General features: G+C 39.2%; 1 long non-coding RNA gene across 2 annotated transcripts in view; it reads right to left on the bottom strand.

The window, feature by feature from the left end:
• LOC107051776 overlaps positions 1-21,780 on the bottom strand; it is a 202,190-nt gene that overhangs the window by 162,136 nt on the left and 18,274 nt on the right. For both annotated transcript variants that reach the window (XR_001463654.4, XR_006939289.1), the window contains exon 3: positions 12,520-12,603. This is a non-coding gene — a long non-coding RNA (uncharacterized LOC107051776). The remainder of the gene's footprint in view (positions 1-12,519; positions 12,604-21,780) is intronic.

Here is a 21,780-nt window from a genome sequence, read left to right as displayed (position 1 = left end):
AACCCTGTCACCATATCCTCAAAAGGCTGCACGAGATATGGCACTAATTTTACACCAGAACAAGCTCATAAATGCCCTGCTTTGAGAGGCAGAGCAAGCCCAAATGCGTTTGCTCTTGACATCCACCTATCACAATGGATGGCAGAGAAAGGAGCAGAAGAAATGCAGTGACAGCTCAGCTAGCCTGTACCTCCCATCTCAATTCAATGCTTTCCTCCAGCCCTTTGCAGGATCAAAAAGATGCTATTTCAGATCTAAGTTCTTATTAACAATGATATGTATATCCTTCTTTTGATCTCTCTGGATTTTATCTTTCAGTTCCTGTCCTCCTACACATCCCACTTCTGCATGGTAAAACCACACCAATTCCACTGCAGAAGACTTTTGCACTCCTACAGACCAGAAGCTAGACAGGCATTTCATAAAGGTTAAGTTATTCAAGCAGAGCTGATCTTACTACTGCTGACACAAATACAGTATTCCAAATCTGATTTACTGAAATTGTAGACAACCAACAGAAAGCAGCTCCACCCCTCTACAGAGAATGAGAATAAATGCTCTGGGACAAAACCTAGCAAGGGCACTCTTCTAAAATAATGGTGTTACGGTACAATATATTAGAAGAGTAGCACAGAAAAGAAAATACTTTAAACAACTGAAACACGTGCAAAGTATTCCAACTGTATTTGTCTCAGTATTTAAAGATCAAAGATAAAATTACTTCAGACAGGATGCTCCTTTTCCTAGCAACATGCTTAAGATCGTAAAAAAATGTCTGTTTCAATTAAGATTTTGGCACTGGCTTTTGAACATCACAAGTTTGTTAATTTTATGTAAAGCAAAATAAAATTACATTCTCAATGGACTTCAGCAAATTAAATGGAAGTATTTCCAGCAGCTAACTTGAAAAAGGATATCATTAAAGTACTTTGTTCAATCTTATCTGTAGTTACCACTTAAACTTCAAGTCACGACACATTCATTCAAAACAAAACAGCAGATTGTAATGTGGGCTGAAATCTGAAGGCATTTCACGAGCATACTCATGTTCAAGTCTAAATTTCACACAATCACTAGAGAGATTACCTTTGAACTACTTACATAATGGTTTCCATTTCATTGTTCCATGTCTAAATTAGCATGTGACATTAGAAAGTTTAATATGAATTATTTCTCTTCTGTTGACTACTTAGCTAGAGGAAGATGCAATACAAAAAACTGGAGATCCTTTTTTTTTCCCCCCCTTTTTCCCCAGAGGTAAAGCAGAAAAGAGATCAAACCATTCTAATTAAACAGCTTTCAAATTTACTCTCCAGAATCCCATGTTATGGACACAACAACAACAACACCCATCTTCTTTTTGCTGCATTAAGACTATGATTTTCTCCTGTTTCTAACAAGTAGTACTGATGATTCAATATCTCCTTCAATGAAAAATTTGCTTTGACACTTGTCACTACACCTTAAGCTAGAAAATAAGTGTGGTTCTTAATCAGAACAGACAAAACTACTGTACTGTTTGATGAAAATTACAATTTCTAACTGGCTCTGTGTAAACCATTTTAACCTAGTGCCAAATCCTTGATGATAAGTGCTGCTAGGAAACGTCACTGGATAGCTCTGTGCATGCAGACAGTTAATTATGACTTCAGTGGAGAACAGTTCATGAGATTATGTACATTTACAATGCAGTTAACTCTTGTTTATCATTTCTTGTATATCCGCAATGGTAGTCTAAGTATGGAACACTAATACTTTCCATATTATTTTAAAATCTCTGCTCAGAGGAGTCCAAGTCTATAAGAATTTGTATGCTTATTCTCCTTAGTAAGAAAAAGGGAATAATACACAATCAGCTTACAACCAAGCTTTGCCTCTGCTGCTTGCTTTTTACGGCTCCATATATAAAAATCAGCTAGATCTGTGCCTACTATAGCCACCTGCTGAAAGTTCAACACCAAAATAAGATCTATAATTGGATATACAAAAACAGAAGCTCTGAAATTACAGCACAACAGGCCCAAAACTTGTAGCAGGGATAGCAGAATTCTGCAGCAGTGTTTATATGTGGCTGTCAGCAGTTGTACACCCACAGAATCTACTATTAGCAGAAGAAAAAAAAAAGCTAAGAAAAAAATCCCACGTACACAGCCTCCTACTTTTAGCAGATCTAATTTTCTCTGCCCTTGCAGGAGTTTTCCAGATTCCCTCCTCTGCTCCAAAAGGAATACTCCACACTGTACAGCGTGGGCCCCATGCTGTACTGAAGAAATGCATGGAATACCATCATCTTCTCCATAGTCTATTTAGTAAACTAGAGAAAGGAGAGAGAGAACATTCACAGCTTCCTCAAAAAAAAAAAAAAGAAAAATTAAAAAGATAAACATATAAAGTGAAAATATAATTTTAGTTGATTTTTTTAATAGGACTCATTTACATTTATTAGCATCTCATATTTCTGAGACAATTAAAACCCACATGTAAGGTACAGATAGAACATTCCTGTATCTTCTTCATGCAGAGTCCTAAACTGTAGCTTTACTTACACCTTAATAACTTTTTTTTTTTTAAAATCTCCCTCAAAACCTCTCCCTCCCCTTAACCCCAACAAAGCTCCACATATAAAAAGATTGGCAGAAGTGCAAGGACATACTCTTAAGACTTTAGCCACTGAACCACCTAGATTCCATCAAATCCAGACTCTACAATACTAACAGTGACAATTGCTACTTTGCTTAGCAGCCCCCAGATACTGCAGTACATGGGAGTTTTAAACCCACTGGGAAGTGATAAAACCCATCTCCTGTCTAGGCATGGTATACTGCATTTAATACTGTGGATATGTAAAGAGCTCAGCCATGTTCTAGCCCTTCTCCAGGCCTGGAGAGGCTGTGGCGTGAAATGCAAAGTCAAAAACCCTCCAACATACAAGAGGAATGCAGCCCAAGATCTCAGAACTAACTCTCCTTTCCTTCATTCCCAGCACTGATGTTGAACACTGGATTGAGATTACAACATCTAGAAAATATTACCGTGACCACAAAGATCTCTGATACAACTCAAAAGAGAGAAACACACGATCATCCAAGTGTAAGGTCCTGCAGAGAACATCATGTACAGCTGTGTTCTGTCTGCTCTTTGAGATAACAGAGCAAGGTTTCCTCACTTGCTTTTCACCTTAGAAACTTCAGAAAATCAGAGATCTTCATTTGATCAGCTGAAAATACTAGCAACAGATCATGTCATGAACTCTCATTCTTTATTTGCAGAGGTAGGTCAGAAAGACATCAGTTGCAGAACTGCTTGCTTTGAGCAACTTCGTTTGCAGGTTAGGAACCCCACAGGAGTCTTCTGTGTACCTCTAAGAGTATAACTCCTTTTCCAAGGCTGTCTACTCTCAAGAAGCAGATAAATCAACCATTCAGAGTTGTTAATATGGTGAGGTAGAACCAGAAACATTATTGATGATCTTCTTTCTAACTGTCCAGTTACAGAAGCTGAAAGTGAGGAGCTGCTGCTCATACCATTCCCACAAGGACTGAAATAGCTCTGACCCACAGAAAATATATACCACTCTGGGTTCTTGTTTCTCTCTGGAAGAGAAGAGAAACACCATCCTGTAGTCCCATGTCTTATTGTAAATTAGACAAGGAGCACACGAGACCAAGACTAATTAAAATGAACCTGTAACATATTTCCTCACCTTTGTATTAGTCAGACAGCACAGCAACTGTCAGTGGAACTTACAAAGAATGTTTTAAAGCTATAGTAACCATTTAGATAATATATTAGTCCTAACATCTTAACAGCCTAAACACCCAACCCTAACGATTACTAGCTTTTTTTCTTCTAGACCAATCTAGGTACTCTCAGCTAGACATATCAAAAGTTGTAAATTTGCTTAGAGATCTATCACATTGCAACTTCGTTCCTTCTCATGTTTTGGATCTCATTCTTCCTCTTCTTTGTGTCAGATGGACCAATTAGTGTTTTTCATTATGTGTACAGCTTATTGAGGAGGGTGAATTCGCCACAGGCACTATTTCTGCTACATGCAGAATCATAGAATGGCTTGGGTGGAAGGCACCCCAGGGATCACCTCTAGATCTGGTACTAGACCAGGCTCTCAAGGGCCCCATCCAACCTGGTCTTAAACACCTCCAGGGACAGAGCATCCACAGCCTCTCTGGGCCGACTGGTCCAGTAATTCACCACTCTCTCTGTAAAGAACTTCCCCGTGACATCTAATACAAACCTTTTCTCCTTGAGCTTAAAATGATTCCCCCTTATCCTATTGCTGTCTACACCTAGGAGAAGTTGATTCCCCTCCCTTTTATAATCCCTTTTTAAATACTGGAAGGCTGCAATGAGGTCTCCTTGCAGCTTTCTCTTCCTCTGGCTGAACAAGGCCTCAGCCTGACCTCATAGGCAAGGTGCTCCAAACATCTGATCATTGTCGTGGCCCTCCTCTGGACCCTCTCCAAAAGCTCCACACCTTTCCCATACTGAGGACCCCAGACCTGGACATGGTACTCCAGCTGGATCGCTGTGATGGCAGAGTAGAGAGGGACAATTACCTCCTTGTTCCTGCTGGCCACCACTCCTTTGATGGTACCCAGGATACCATTGGTCTTCCAAGCTGCAAGAGCAAGCTGCTGGCTCATTCTGTTTTTTATCCACCAGGAGCCCCAGGTCCTTCTCCATAGGGCTGCTCGCAAGGAGTTTTTCTACCAGACTGTATACACATCTGGGATTACTTCAATCCAAGTGCAAAACCTTGCACCTAACTATGTTGATCTTGGGCTCACCTTTTTGTCCTTCCTTCCTACACCCGAACTTGCAAAACAGTCCTGTCTCATTCCCCACGAGCTTATCGAATCTGGTATTTGTCCTCCTCTCCATCTCACAGTAGCACCTCTGTTCTTGCTGTGCCTTTGTCTTTGAATCAGATGATGGACAAAATCATGGGCTCCATGAGAGAGATATAAGGGAATGTTATTTAGCAAGCCTGCCACTGTCTACAGTCCCTTCCTCTAATATTTCTCCAGCATCAGAAAGTGTTTTATTAGGGATGCATGAGGACACATCCCTGTCTAATCCTTACATATCTATTTATTGACCTGTTGTACATCATTTAATCCCTTTCAAACCTGCTGAAATTTTCTACTTTATGAAATGTTTCAGAAGTTCACTGCCTGCTGTGAAAAAAAAAAAAACAAAACAGGGCTTTATATCATGCCAAGATGCTATCTTGTTATAGTGCCCTACATTTTTCTGCTTCTTTGGATTCTGCTTTGCACACTCAGCAAAATAAATAAATAAAAATCTAATCTCTCAACTGACGCCACAATATTCCTCCTCTGTTGCAATTGCTTGGTCTGAATTTGGTATTTTTTTGTATAGTTGAGAATGGTTGAGAATGTTTGTACTTTGATGATTACTTCCATTTATTCTAAAAATTCATCTGCCCCCCTCCGTCCCCCCCTAAGCATTTGACTTATGAAATAAGCTTATCATTTGCACTCCATTTTTAAAAGGTTATCTCCCCTTCTGTTTCTCTAATGGGGATTCCTTTGGATCCTTTCTCTCAACTCTTTCTTCCTAAGAGCCATAGATGCAACTCTTTGCTTACGGGCCTTTTATCAACTTGCTGTTCACAAAATAACCTTTTTCACAACCTTGTAAGAACTTTTTTTTTTTTAAATCTGCACTGAGATGAGTCTTTGCTGTTCCTTGTTTTGTGGAAGAAGGGGTGGAAAATGCTACCAAGTATTTTTTTTTCACCCCCATAATATGCAGGTTTCCTTTACATCTCTCTCACTCAGCTTCCTTGAGAAAGCATAGAGCAGTGAAGTGACCAACTCACTACTTCCAAAGGAGTAGCAAGATTAAGAAGGGCAAGAACTTGATCTACTGAGATATTTGCCCCTAGCTGCTCTGGAATATTACTAAGCTGCTATGGGAAAAACATGACAGCAAGTTTGCTCATTGGTTCTACTGCAAGCAGCATAAGTAAAACAGGCAAATAAACATTTGCTTGCACTATAACTGGAAACTTTTCCTATCATAAAACTTTAATTAGTTTCAAGTAATGCTACATAAAAATTAAAAAAAAAACACAACCTCATCTTATGAATGCACACATGATCATAACACTGGGAGTCCTGTCCAAACATGTTTTTCTTTCAGCTGTAAATTTTAAGGAAGACTAGCCAGATACAGCTCTTCACCAGAGCAATGGAAATAAATACTGAAGCATCTCATGGAAAAGTGAGCCACAAGTAGCAGAAAAGGAAAGAGACAGCTAGGTCAGCATTTATCGAGAACTAGCCAGAAACCCTGCTAACTTGGAAAAAGCAGCAAGGACTCTCACCTTCAACACATCAACTAGCTATAGAGTCAAATCTCATCTAACCCTTCCTATCAGAGGAACGGTCTGGCTTTGCTAGGAAGAAATGTGTGCCCTCAAGACAAATCTCTTTATAAAATTAATTCCTGTACAAGAGGCTGAGACCTTTCCATTTAATCTATGTCCATGTCATCCATTTGTCTTTTGATCTAATGAAGAAAAATCATACATAAGATACCCATCTGAACGTACATGGGTACTCCTGGCAGCAGAAAGCACATGAAGAAATCACAGAAGCCTTTTGAAGAAAGAAAAAGTAAAACAAATTAACAACACTATTAATGAAATTAAATAAGTCTCGAAAAGAGCAATTAATTTTTTCAGTGGTTTTCTCTTATCATCTGCTTCATTTGCTTGATTTGTTTGTCTCAGTTGGGATGTGCTCTTGCTGCTTGATTAGCTGGATGACCTCAGCTGCAATGGCTGTGGGCAGTGAGGGAAAGAGTCAGGAGTTTATAATGCCTTGTCCTCCCTCTGAAATGCCAGCTTCAATTTCCCTAGGGCCAAGAGTTTACATACATATAGCACAAGTACTCTTTAAAAAGTTAATGTTACTGTTGAGAGACAAGAAAACAAATACCTTTAGAAAAGGGAGGGAGCTATTCCTGTGAAGCATCACAGCTTTCAGCTCCCATTGGGAAACCATCAAAATGTCACTTCCCATAACCAGCATCACTCAAAGACAGATGCCAAGCACCTTGTAAGTCCCACTTCTGTTCACCAGGTATTCTAGAGTGCAGTGTCCCCAGCTGACCTCATTATGTACAGTCACTACAGCACCTGAGTCTGTCTTGGTTGTTTTTCTTGTTATTAAAAAAACAAACTGTAATAAGGCACAGTTGGAAAGCTCACACTATCTGCTACATGAAATTTGAGATTGTAACAAAACTTACAATGCATCAGACCTGTCATGCATAACAAACACTGTTTAACAAGAACATTATTTTCAGTACCATTTTTCCTGTAAATAACAAACTCCTATACACGTTTAATGTCTTTCCCTCTATTTTTATTCTAGGAAGCAAAAAGGATTTAGGAAAAAAGCAAAACCCAAAACAAAAGACAGACTGCATGCACTTCACGCACAATGACCAACTTTACACAAAACTGCTCTTACAATAACATCAGTTTAAGCGTTCAACTGACTGTATATCATAAAACCTGACAAACTTTTATTCAGGAGGAAACTTTAAATTCCTATCTAATAAAGGCCATTTGAATCCTGCAATTCCTAGGCAGGAATTTTAAAAATATTACGTAATTAGTTCTTCCATGACCTCTTTTTCCATTTCTTATTTCCTGATATATATAATATTGCTGAATTTTAGACAATGAGAAGATTCAGTGAATGCATCACTCTACACACCCGTCACTTAAAAAAATAGAATACCACATTCGAATATGTTCAAATCTCAAATAAAGTTTTTCTTCAACCAAGCCATTTTATCTCTTAGAGTTCATCAAAAGACAGCTGTAAACCCTAACCTAAGCTATATTTTCTTCATCTTTCAAAACAGTAATGATGTGCCTACAGGTTGCCCCAGAAACTACAGATTGCTCTTGTACTGACAAGGCAGTTGTGAAGGGGTATGGAATACCATATAGCTTTGAAGAGGAGAAACGAAACCAGATTGTTAGCCTTGATCTCTAGTTGCCCCATGCACAGATATTTTCCTGTACTTCAGTACACAGCAAAACTGTAGAGTGTAGTCCTTGAATTTGGGACTAGAAGTACTTTCATTGAACATCAGTCTATACAGAAGGTAGAGTTTTCCATACACATTGCTAATGATAAGGAAACCAAGATGTATAGAATGATAAAATTTCAGAATCTTCCCACAATAACAGAAAGATCAGGGTAAACATTTATAGTGGCACTTCTACTGCATATTAATGCTTTCTGCTTAAATGAGAAAAACTGCACTTAGGTATCCTGTTTAGTCTGCAAAAAAAGGACATCCTTTTGATAGTCTAGTAAGAACAGCTAACTTTTAACTAACATCTAGTAAGAACAGCTAACTTTTCTGCTGTTCAACCTCACAATTTGTGAAGAACTGTAATATACTGGGTAGCAAGTTTAAAAGATATTTTCCATGGTAAGTAACAGGATGAAGCAAACAACTAACGCCACAGTAGAAAATGCCAGGTGTTGAGTCACCATCCCTAGATGTGTTTAAAAACTGTTTGGATGTGGTGTTCAGGGCCATGATTTGGCAGAGGGTTGTTAAAGTCAGGGTAATTTGGTTAGGTTGCAGATGGACTTGACCATCTTTAAGGTCTTTTCCAACCTGAGCAATTCTGTCATTCTATAACCACCCTAAACTTGGCTAGATAATATATCAAAGCTAAAAGGTGTATTTAAGTCCATGTGACAACAGCCTCTGCCTTGTAAGCCCATCATTTACTAATCTAGGCAGTAAAATGCACTTTCCTAAGTGAATTTCCCCTGTAATTACCTCTTAGAAAAAAAAAAAGGGCAGCACCCATCAATAGCAAACACTAGAAAGAGGGAGGAGCAAGTTATTCTAGTCAAATAATCAGACATATCAGCTTAATTTCAATTGACATTTACAGCTACTTTGTTAGAAGTCTTCAAAGAAATAAGCAAGATAAACATGGTTCCCCTTCCCATTATGTCATCAAGCAGATAAATGCCAATTTTGAACACAGTATTTGCACATTGATATGTATTCATGTACTCACGTTCACACTCTCCTGCAAACACATACATGCACGCATAATATACAAGAAAACCATAAGGAATCAGCAGGGGAAACTTAATACAGTCATTCAATTTGGCACAGAAACTGCAGTGTTGAAGACCATTAATGAGTTGGTAGTGTGATATAAATAATTCAGCTTTTCCAGAAAAAAAATGTTTAGGCAGAATAGCCTACAGCCCTTGGAGAATCTGGATAAGTTCTATCGATGTGAAGATTTGTTAATACTTGCACCTCTTATTGGCAATGCCAAGGTAAGGATGGAGGCAACTGTCCTTCTCAGTGAACCAGGCTGAAAGCACATTCCACATAGAACACACACTTGTCAAAAAGGCTTCTTACAGGTGCGATACTCAAATTCCACACTAAATACTACAGACACAGCTGAAAAATGATGAGAGTCCCAGTGGATGAAAAGCTGGATATACGCCAGCAGAAGACCAACTGTATCCTGGGCTGTGTCAAAAGAGATACGGACAGTATGGAGAGGATGGTGACCATCCCCTTCAACTCTGCCACTGTGAGGCCCCATGTGGAGTACCATATCCAGGTCGGCAGCCCCCAGCACAAGAAAGATGTAGAGCTACTGGAGTAGATCTAGAATAAGGCCACAAAAGTGATTAAAAGGCTGGAACATCTTATGAAGAAAGGCTGAGCTGGGCTAGTTTAGCTTGGAGAAGAGAAAGCTCTGGGAAGACATCACTGCAGCCTTCCAGTACTTGAAAGGATGTTATAAGTAGGAGGAAGACAGACATTTCACAAGGCAAATAGTGATAGGACAAGGGGGGGGGATGGCTTTAATCTAAAAGAGGGGAGATTTAGGTTAGATGTTAGGCAGACATTATTAACCAGGAGGTGGTGATGCATTGAAACAAGCTGCCTAGAGAAGCTGCAGATGCCTCATCTCTAGAAGTGTTCAAGGCCAGGTTGAATGGGGCCCTGGGCAGCCTGATTTATTGAGTGGCAAACCTGCCCAAATGGAGAGGGGATGGGGGGAGCTCAATTATCTATGAAGGTCATTTCCAAGATAAGCCATTCTATGATTTTGGATTTTGACTTTTTTTTAAATGAAGTCTCAAGTCAGTTTTTGGGTTAAAGATTGATGTTATTTTTTCACCCTCTGTTTTGTTTGCTTTGTAAGGTGTTCTTCCCTGAAAGCACAGCTTTTGATTAGTAGCAAATATTGAGGGTGTATTAGAAAATTAATTACTTAACTTGTAAGATATCTTAACACCATAAAAAGGTGTCCTCAGTTAATTTAATTTGCAAAACTGCCAAGTGCAGTAAGACCTATCACAAAGTTAATTTTCAAAATCAAATCAATAATGAACTATGGATAAAATCACACATTCATCAGTATGAAGTTAACCTACTTGACATTTATATTCTTTAAACTGATAGTTGGCACGTGCCTTTCCTATGAATATTGGCAAGTCAGAGGGAAAACATAAGATTTCATTGTCAATACTAGAGCAGATTATTTTGACTGGCAAATCAAGCTATAGACAGGAGCTTTACTTGTGATACTGCTTTCTTTGACATCGTTTTATGTGCCACAAGTTTCTGCCTTAGTGTCCTCAAAGAAATGCTCCTTCTCCTCATGATGTTTTGGGAAACTGAAATGGTTCATAAGCCTCTTAGAGCGCTGAAATAGCGTCAACAGAAATGGAAGGCATTCAGTACCTTGCAACACATTTTAGTGCTTTGCAGAATCAAATATTAAACATACAGCTCAAAGATCAAATACAGAGTGACCTAATGTAGTCTATTTGAGTGTAAAATTCACCTTAAAACTTAACAGGGAAGAATTACATATAATTGTATTTGTCAGATCATTACTTATGCCACCGATTTACAGAATAGCAATCACAGTGAGATCTCCAGATTTTAAAACGATACTAAAGTTAGAGCAAATAATGAGGAATAACAGAATCAAATTCCAAAGGATTTAGATAATTTAGGTAACAAGGCCAGCAGATGGCAAATGTAGTTCAGTATAGAAAAATGTATAATAATTGGTCTGGGAATACGTACTAAATAGAACAATCATATAGCATGATTAAGAAACAGTGTAATTTATGGAAGGAAAAGTTAAACTGTTCCAACCTGCATTTAAAAAAAATTAACAAAACCAGAAAAGAAAGTTATGACAACGTATTAAGAAATAAGTGACATAATAAATGGTAAAAGATGTTTATTAGATTCTACAAGGTATAATGTATGAGAATTAATTTTATACTCAAGAGATCCTGTCAGAAACTGGTTTAATTAGGTAACAAGACCAACTAGTGTGAAAACGCAAGAATAAGTAGAAGCACTCAACACCTTACAGAATGTGTTTGGCATCACGTAGTATCAAATCTAAAGTCAGGAAAGTTCTTTGAAGATCAAGTACAGTAGGATAAAACCAAAGCCTTTTGAAGTTTAAAAAAAAGAAAAAACCAAAAAAACCTAGATAAAGTGAAAAAGCCTAGGCTACCCAATTAATAGTCAATATCTCAAGAGGAGATATCTCAGTCACATCAACTGTTGGGTCTCCTGTGCGAGGCCAAAAAGCAAGATCCTAATCTAAACACCTAGGATTCAGGATTCTGGACTCTTCAGGCAACTCTAATCACTTCACCATCAGCTCTTCTAGAGTGGGCTTCTAATTTTGTTCCAAAGCAAAAATCCCCTCCCTAAACGCAAATTGCTTTTACAAGAATGGAAATAGAATTTTTGTTTAAACATGGAAAATTCACAACCAGCTGCATTATTCACATACATCATAGATCACTACGGTGCATAAAAATCAAACCACTGTTCTAAGCACTACGTTGTCAAAAAGTTTAATACAACAAATGGAAACAGCAACTAAGAGAAGGATAATCAGATCAGTAGCTATGTTAGAATAGCTGAATATGCTGAATAGCTATGCAGCTAATCAGAAGTAGCTATGTAAAATCATTGCAAGGCTGTTAGTTTGAGCACAAACCAGACTTTTTAAAAGCTAATACAATACAAAGATGATAATGAAAGACTAAAGTTGAAAGAAGAATTTGTAGAACACTAATAGTTAATGGCACTTTTAGAGCATCTTATCACATATGGCCACTGACATAGTTATGAGAAGTGCAGGTGGTCCTTTTTCCACGAGGAAAGATGTCACGAATATATGAAGAGAGTTTTTTCAGAGCAACTAACTATTTTTTGCAAAAGGTATTTTTCCATGCTAGTCAAGGACAAAATTCACAATCAAAGTCAATCCTGTTTGTGCCATTGGATATAGTCATAGGCCCGCACAATTTAGAAGACGCCAAGTAGAATCATAAAAGTTACAATAAAACAAATACATGTAAAGATACTGCACATAGCAGGAAATAAATACTGTCAGAAAACAGCATAGCTTACCAGAGGCTCTGATGGATTCTTCAGCAATGGAAAAATTCAGTCAGCACAACCACTCAGTTAAGCAAGGTGCCATTCTGAAAGGTCCTATGAGAAAGAAGACAAGATTTTAACTGCTTATTCTAGCCACATCACATATGAGCATACACGCTTATTAGGTTAACTTCTTTTTTAAGCGTGTTTATTTAAAAGAAAACTGCAAAAGGGCTGTAAAAAAAAAACAGATGAGAGATTAAGATGCCACTAAATATTAGAAAACAAATTCCTAGTCCTAGAATATTTTTTAGTCTTATAAAACAGGAAAGTTCTTCCTTTACACCATTAATTCTCTTTTTCATCTTAACCTGCTTACCTTATTTTGTACTAGAGCTATCGTATGAAAGTGCTTTGAGTGCTTTTCTCTGGCTATAAGGACAGAGAAATATAAACCATTACCTATGATTACCTTTATTTCAAACCTGTCACTTTTTCCTCTTTGTAGCCAACAAGCTTCAAGAAGAGGAAAAAAAATGCAGCCTGAGAAGAAAACCCCCCTTACAAAAATGAGCTGAAAGAGCAGAACAAAGGAGGAGGGAGAGTTAAGAAAGGAAGAGATCAGAGTCTTGATAAACCTGCTCTTCTGCACAAAATACATTCTACTCTCCTGCTATCAAAAAACCTCTAAAATACAATGTACACTGAGGAGCTGGCTTCTGCCCATGGTTCTTTCTCCTGCCACGCCTTGAACTTAATATACTTCTGTAATTCCACAAATATTATGCAAATAAAAGTAATATTGATACCACTGCCTCATGCATGGAAAAATGTATGTAAATTGAGCTTAAGTGCATGAGAGAAGACATGCTTCCCTCAAAACTATTTTTCAAAAGGTGCTTTCCTGTAAATCTTACCCATGAGCCACAGAGTGAGCAATTAATGTTAATTAAGTGCCCTCCTCTAACTATTATGTTGCCATTGACACATTAATGACCTCAGAATGCACTTGGATTTGAAGCTTTTTCCCCTGGGGTAAATGTCAGGCTGCCTTACCTCTGTAAAGCTGAGTGGCATGCTCCAGCTGCTGCTGCACATGTATGGAATGCCATTCCAATTTGCAGTAGCATACACCATTCACCAAACACTGAAGTAACGTAACCATTTTACAAGAGCACTGCAGATACAGCTGAAAAAATGCCAATAAGTTTTGACTTGCCTGCATGAAACCCCATACAAGCTACATGCAACTTGTGGCACGTAGCATAAGTTGATGATGTTATCCACAGGCAGACTATCACCAAGGCAGCCAAGTTAATGCAGCAGAAACACATTTCAGAAGTTTTTCTATACTCTGTGTCCTGGGCTAGTAGTGAGTGTGTCTATTTACTCACCAGTAAATAAAAACTATAAATGAAGAGACAATCTTCCCCCAGTATAACACCATCAGGCTAACATCAGAACTATGGCATTCTATCTCTCCCACTCAGTGCTTTATTAAAAGGCAATAAGAATACAAAAGATCAGTTATCCATGTACTCTGCAAGTATACTGGCAGAGAAAATAAAGTAACAAATTGGCACAGAGCTGCATTTACAGTACTTTCTAATTCTACAATTAAATCTCTATAGGCCAAACTGCAAACCATCATCTCACATATTTTCAACTTAGCTTATACATATAAGATAAAAATCCAACATAAATCCAGAGGGATAGAATGACATGCAAATATCCTTCGAAAGCAAACCCCTCTGGAAAATACTAAATAAACAAGTTTAATTAATTTACAGGAAATGCTGAACTTCAGTAATGTCTGACAACATTTGTCTCCAAAAGCAACAAAAAAAAGGAAGGCAGAAACATCTAGGGTATGCTTTCAAGAACAAAGTCAGAGCATCTACTGTGGTAGGCATATTATTGGGAAGTGGAAAGAATTAATCATCTTATTCTTTTAGGCTGTGTTTTGTTTGTAAGACCTCCTTCCGAGCCTGTTTGTTGAATAGTCTAGTGCAGTTAAAACATAAGACAAGTCAGTTTGGACTTTTGATTTCAGAGAATTTAAGGACAGGTAAAGACATTTCTATTGCTTTCACAAGATGTAGCTAACGGCAGAGTCAAGAGTGCTAGGATGCAGGGAGGTTCTGCGACTACAATAATGCAAAGCTCAAAGAAAAGCCATTCCAAGAGCACAAACACAGCCAGGTGGTCTGAAGAACAAACCAGAATCTTAAAACAGAGAAGAGTTATGATGACAGCAGTACACATTTCTTGGAGCTAATATACAGTATTTCACAGCTGCTTAAAAAAACTACACAACACTGGCTAGCTAAATATTAAATCTAGAAATTAATAATGACATGGTGCATTCCAGCCAAAAATAAGATTCACATTTGAATTTTATTTGTATTTCATTGTTAATATTTAATGCTTATTTCAATACATGAATACATTCACCGAAGGTTATAGACTCTACACTGACTACAAAAGATCCAGGTAAGTTTTCACTCAAAAAAAAAAAACCAACCTAGAAGTTTATTTCAGTGCTTGGATCCAAAAGATTGACCAAGAGTCAGAGAAGGCACTCCTGCTCAGATGTACAGAGGAAAATACTTGGGGGTGGGAAAAGAGTGGAGAAAGGGGAGAGGGAAAAAGCACTCCTAATAGCACAAAGCCTGCAAACTGCACAAGTGACAACGTCACAATTTGTTCATATTATGCTTTGATACAGCATATGAAATACTGCTCGCATAGACTGATAGTAAAATGCATCCCACAACCACTGAAACATTCAATTCCCACAGAGAAAGGTCAAAATGCAGGAAACATATCAAGCTATTGTCTGCTGGATAACATATAGTCAGAATATATCAAGTCATCTTATTACTACCATTAGCTCATTTGAATCACAATCACACCCATAGTCCAGGGGACGATTTTCAGGGATTCCATCAGGGCTTCAGAGGATTCAGAATCTAAAGCAGCAGCCAACATACACAGTAGAGGTGGAAGAATACTGAGAGAATATTAAGAGTCTGCTTTCTCCACCAGCAATCTATCCAGCTAAAAATAAGAACTACTTAGCATAAGACTTGAATGATCCCAGGCTTTGAGAAAAATCTATCATCTATTCATAAATGCTCCCCTTTAAAGAACAGTATGAGGGAATAGAAACCAATTCAAAATTTAAGAAGGCTCTACAAATAGATTTGCACTTTCATCATGCATGGCCATGAAACTGAAATATCTGATAAACATGTATCTAACGTGCTGAGATTCAAGAAGAGCATGAGACTAATCAGCACTTGAGGAATATGCTTTCCAGAAGTGCTCCATTTCAAGGGGATCCACTCAGTGGCACATCTGCGTCTGCAACACTCACTTGTGCTTCCCCTTGTCTGCAGATTGTGATACAGAATGCTGGACTTCAGGGTAGCAGTCACACTGACTAGCTGTTTCTGGTATTTAGGTTTATGCAGAAGCAGGAATGTTAATACACAGCCCCACAAATAAAAGCCCAGAAGTGGATGGAATGTAAGTGACATGCATGATTGTTTCCTTCTGCGCATGACTTGTGAAAAGCGTGCACTAAGTCTTTCCAACAATTTGCCTCATTTGAAGACAAGGTTTTAGCAAAGTTCCTAGTGAGACTAGGGAGGAAAGTTATGTACTTATTCTTCTCTGCTACAACCATGAGTTTACAGCTAGATGATTAAGTGAGAGGAGAAAAACAAAGAAAAAACCCACACAAAAAGCCCCACTATAGAGCACCAAATAGCATTAGCTTCTCTTCTTGCAGCCTCCAGTCTTTGGGAGGCCTGCAAACAGTATGCAAACAAGAGTCTTAGAGGATGGAAAAGAAAGCCATAAATATCACCCCTCTCATTGTTCATGTTGCTATGGTATCTGCACAACTCAAGCCATCCTGTTAAGCACTGTAAAAACAAAGACAAAGATGAAGAAAAGGTGGGAAAAACACCCATGCAACCACAAAACACAATTACCACTTAAGTAAAAGACAAGAGAGGAAAAAAAAGGGATAATAACGGACAGTATGAAGAACAGTTATTTCAGTGCAGTACAGCTGCTGCAACACAGCTTACCTATTGGTAAGCTTCTGTTAGCAGCAATGTTTCAGAAGGGTTTAGAAGGAGGACAATTTGCAGCCTGGGGCCTGCACATCAGATCAATCATAGCACAAAAGGGAAGCATTAAAAGCTTAAGTGAGGTGACAGTGATGAGGAACGAAAGGTGGGAATAAAAATTAAAATATTGCCAGAGATGCAACAAGTGAGAGAACTTTGAAAACAAGAGACAAACATCTTACATGTAATGTGACAGGGTAGATGGAGATAGTTGATAGAGTCAAGGAAAGAAGTGACATTGCTCAAACAGAGAAAGTCAAACTTCAAGTAACAGACTGAAATCTTGGCTAACTAGAGAACCTAGCAACCACCCCAGAGGAAAAAAAACACAGGAATCTCACCAAACCAAGGACCATAGATAACACACATGGCTTGTCAATATTTCAACTGTGTTTCCTAAGACATTAATAAAGAATAACAAAAGGGAAAAGACAGCATCACTTGCCAGCTTCCCAGATAGGTCACTCTGAAAGTAATGCCTCCTATTTACTCCCATAGAAAGTACAACAGATAGAAAGAGTACAATAAGACTATTTGTTAGAGCAAATTCTCAGCTACAAAGCTATTTTTCAACAGTTACCACCATTCATTAGGCATTTTCACCAGTAATGACTGAGAGCCTGCATGCCATGCTTGTAAAAAAAAAAGTGTCAACAAAGGTGACTCAATGTTTCACAGCTGCTACTGCTGCACTGCTGTTGAAACACACCACTCACCACCTCACTGTGCTCACACCCACTGCATCTTCTTAATAAACATCCAGCAAGTGTTGATCAATGGCAGTGGGTGCAATATTCTCTTCATGGAGGAATTCAGTAACACACCTTGGCTTCAAACGCATTTCCATGCCAGGCACCAGTTTGGCAGACCACTCTTCTGCTGCCATCTGTCACATTGCAAAAAATGTAATGGAACATTGGTGGGAAGGTTCAACCTATACTGTCATACCACAAACATCAACCTCTGATGTCGTGAACCAGCGTAATAAAATAGGAGGCACTACTTTCCAAGCAGCCCTCATACATTCAAGATCTTTATCTGGGTTTTATGCTAAGTTTCCTATGGTTTGATCTCTCTAGTAAAAAGAAATAGGTTTGTGCTTACCCTACAAGACCTCACTGTTACATTTACTACCATCAGTCATCACTTCTCTCATTTCTTCTAGAAAACTGCAAGGTTGAATGAAAATGCTAGAAATATCTTGCTATCTTTTGATCAACATAAGACCAGACAACCACTATGACTTACACTTCTCCTCAACTTTTAAGATAATCACAAAAAGAGTTTCACAAGCCCACTCCTTCCCCACAGTTGAGAAACTGTGTTAAACCCTCCTGGAAAACTGTCTTTTATGTTAAAGTAAATGACAACTTCAAAGTTTTACCAAACTGCCAACAACTTCAGTCTTTTTGACAGTTGTCAGTTCTTCTAAAACAGTGATGATACTCATCACATAGATGAACATAAGAAGTAGACATCAAGAGACAAGAATAATGAAAATAATCTCAGAATATTCTCAGAAGGACACTGCAGTCAGCAATGAAGGAATGCCAGGTTAAAAGTACTTACGGAGGCTGGATGTTTTCACATCCCCAAAGCTAGATGGGGCCTAGAGCCTGAAGAGGCTTAAAGTTTCAGCCAATCCAAGACTAACATCACTACTATCATCTATACTTAATTACCATACACTTACATTGCTTAGGTTATTGATGTCTAGGAACCAGGTGAATCTTACATTGGTCATAGAACGGCCTGGGTTGAAAAGGGCCACAACAATCAGCTAGTTTCAGCCTCTCTGCTATGTGCAGGGTCACCAACCACTAGACCAGGCTGCCCAGAGTCACATCCAGCCTGGCCTTGAATGCCTCCAGGGATGGGGCATCCACAACCTCCTTGGGCAACCTGTTCCAGTGTGTCACCATACTCTGTGAAAAACTTCCTCCTAATATCTAACCTAAACCTCCCCATCTCAATTTAAAACCATTCCCCCTTGTCCTATCACTACCTAGCCTTGTAGACAGCCGTTCCCCTTCCTGTTTATATGCTCCCTTCAAGTACTGGAAGGCTGCAATGAGGTCTGCCTGGCACCTTCTCTTCTCCAAGCTGAACAAGCTCACTTCCCTCAACCCTTCCTCACTGGAGAGGTGCTCCAGCCCTCTGATCATCTTAGTGGCCCTCCTCTGGACCCACTCTAAGAGCTCCACATCCTTCCTGTAGTGGGGGTCCCAGGCCTGCACACAGTACTCCAGATGGGGCCTCACAAGAGCCGAGTAGAGGGGAACAACCACCTCGCTCTCCCTGCTAGCTACCCCCCCCCCTTTTTTTTTTTTTTTTTTTTGAATGCAGCCCAGAACACAGTTGGCCTTCTGGGCTGCAAGCACACACTGCTGGCTCGTGTCCAGCTTCTCATCCTTAAGTCCCTCTCCGCAGGGCTGCTCTCAAGATCTTCCCCCAGTTTGTATAAATACCTGGGATTGCCCTGACCCAAGTGCAGCACCCTGCACTTGGCCTTACTGAACCTCATTAGATTTTCATGGGCCCAGTTCTCCAGCCTGTCCAGGTCCCTCTGGATGGTTTCCCTTCCCTCCAATGTATCAACTGCACTTCTCAGCTTGGTGTCATTTGCAAACTTGCTGAGGGTACACTCAATACCATCATCTATATCATTGTTAAAGATGTTGAAGAGCACCAGTCCCAAATCCAATCCCTGAAGGACACTGTTTGTGACTGGCCTCCACCCTGACACAGAAACATTAATCACAACCCTTTGGCTGCATCCAGCCAGCCAATTCCTAATCCATCGAACAGTCCATCCTTCAAACACATACCTCTTCAACTTGGAGCGAAGTATGTGGTGAGGGACCATGTCAAAGGATTTGCACAAGTCCAGGTAGATGACATAAATCACCCTTCCCCCATCCACCAAAGCCATCACATCACAGAAGGTCACCGTATTGGTCAGGCAAGATCTGCTCTTGGTGAAGCCACGCTGGCTGTCTCAAATCACCTCTATCTCACATGTGCCTTAACATAGCTTCTACGAGGTTCTACTCCATGACCTTCCCAGGCACAGAGGTGAGGCTCAAAGAAAGCCTCTAAGAAAGTCAAGAAGGATGAACACACTGCCTCCTATAAACTAATGGCAGTCATCCTTTTTGAATCCATTTTGAAACATGCACAAAACAAGAAGGTAATCAGAAAAAAGACGGCTCTGAGCATAAGTTAGTAAGTCATGCTTAGTCAGTCTGACTGCTTTCTATGATCAAAGTAATGGCTAGATGGAAAAGGGAAGAAATGCTGGTTGCAAGTAGGAGTTATGGAAGATAAAGCAGCACAGGCTGGAAGAACAATTAGATATGCTGAAAGCAGGTGGGGCTGAGGGACAACTGTTAAGAACAGACTGCCACCAAGATAGACATGGGCCTAAAGTATGACTTACAAGGAGCAGTTACAAGAGCTACACTCCTCTGTACTTCATTGAAAGGGATGCTAGAAAGAGTAGGAAGATAACAGCATTTTGGGGAACAGCAGATGGTATAACAAGCTGTGATGACCACACTTTGACTTCAGAGGTTCCAATAGGATATCATGAAAAGCACATTGCAAACCTGTGTTTTAGAGCTGCCTAATTCATGGCAGCAAAGGAACACATTCCCCAGGCCACCTTTTGTGTCCAAAGTGTAGACTGCTAAAGTCACGAGCCTTCTGGTCAACGCTAAATTTTGTCTCACTGAATCTAAATAACAAGGCAAAATATCTCCAACTGAAATACCATGAAATTAACAAAAAAAATAGTAGAAACTCCACCTGCAAAAGGTCTACAAAACCTTGCCCTGATTTACCCTGAAAACTCTGTAGGTAACAACAGAAAAGGGGAGTAGAGACTGAAGTAGAGAGTATGTCTTCCTCTCCAGGTATCTAGTATTGTGTGAAGTTGCCACTAAAGGAACTTTGCATGTCTGAGCTGTCATTTTACAGTGTTTCAAAGCTGCTCTCTTCACTCTGTTCTTGCTTCTAGCCCAGATTCATAAGCTTACACTCAAAGAAAAAGACCCAAGGCCCTCTATTTGTAGCTACTCTATATGCCTGCAGTAAAACTGTCAACATCTAGAACTCTCATGTAAATAGGTGCATATCTTAATTCTTTCTCCTGTCAGCATAATAAGTATTATTAAGACTAGAGCAGACAGCATTTTTTTTTTTTAAAGGCTTTACTTATACTAGTGGTAAGTTTGAATGGATTTTTAGTCTACCGTAGTAAGGCAGTAAATATAATAGCCTCTTAACTGACACAGTGTTATCAGTCTTATTATGGCTTTCTTCAAGTCTGTCAGTGGATTATGGTCATATTTTTTAGTCATGGATCTAATCAAAGCAGAAGACTGAGCTACTGACAGCTCAGGAGCAACATAACTGCTTCCGTACTGTCATGAAATTCTACAAGAGGCATAAACTGTAGCATCTCTCAGCTCCAACTTGCCTCCTGGTAAAACAAAGCAACTTTTCAAACAGGTTCCTTTTCTGGACCAAACAAAGAAACAAAGATCAGCACTTTCCCTCAAACTGATACAGCAGTCAGAACAAACTTCATCCATCTAGGCAGCTGGTCCAACTAAAGATTTGGCAGGTTTGCTGATACTGCCCACTGCAATTTCAAAATGGTCTAGATAAACTAATCTTAAAATTTACTTGTTTAAAACATTGCCTTTGTTTAATTCAGAGGGTCTGGTAAAACCAATCCATTACACTGCATAAGAAAGTCCTAAGTAATTATAAAATATCAATTTCTCATTCAGACAAGCAAGCTGAGCTTACTTTATTCTCCAAAGCACCACACAATAGTTTGTGCAGGCGTTACACTGTGGCTTAGAATGGGAACCTGCAGGGACTATAAATACGCTCTAAGTGCGCAGTGTGCATAAGCAGTCCTACAACACATGTAATGGATACGGTCCCACTGCAGTCCCTGGATTGTACCATCCCTAGAGAGAATTGCTGTTTTCCTCAAGCTCTGTGGATTGCTGACAAAAAACAGCAAAGAGCCCAGCATTCAAAGTCTTACAAACCATATACCCTGTGCATCTGCAAAACAGTAGTTCCACTGTAATTGTCACTGAATCTGGGAGAGGGAGAGATTAAGAACTGTGTA

This window comes from Gallus gallus, chromosome 4, assembly GCF_016699485.2.
Source record: "Gallus gallus isolate bGalGal1 chromosome 4, bGalGal1.mat.broiler.GRCg7b, whole genome shotgun sequence".
NCBI lineage: Eukaryota > Metazoa > Chordata > Aves > Galliformes > Phasianidae > Gallus > Gallus gallus.
Note: the sequence above shows the minus strand (reverse complement) of the source record. Positions and strands in the feature narration are given on the sequence as shown.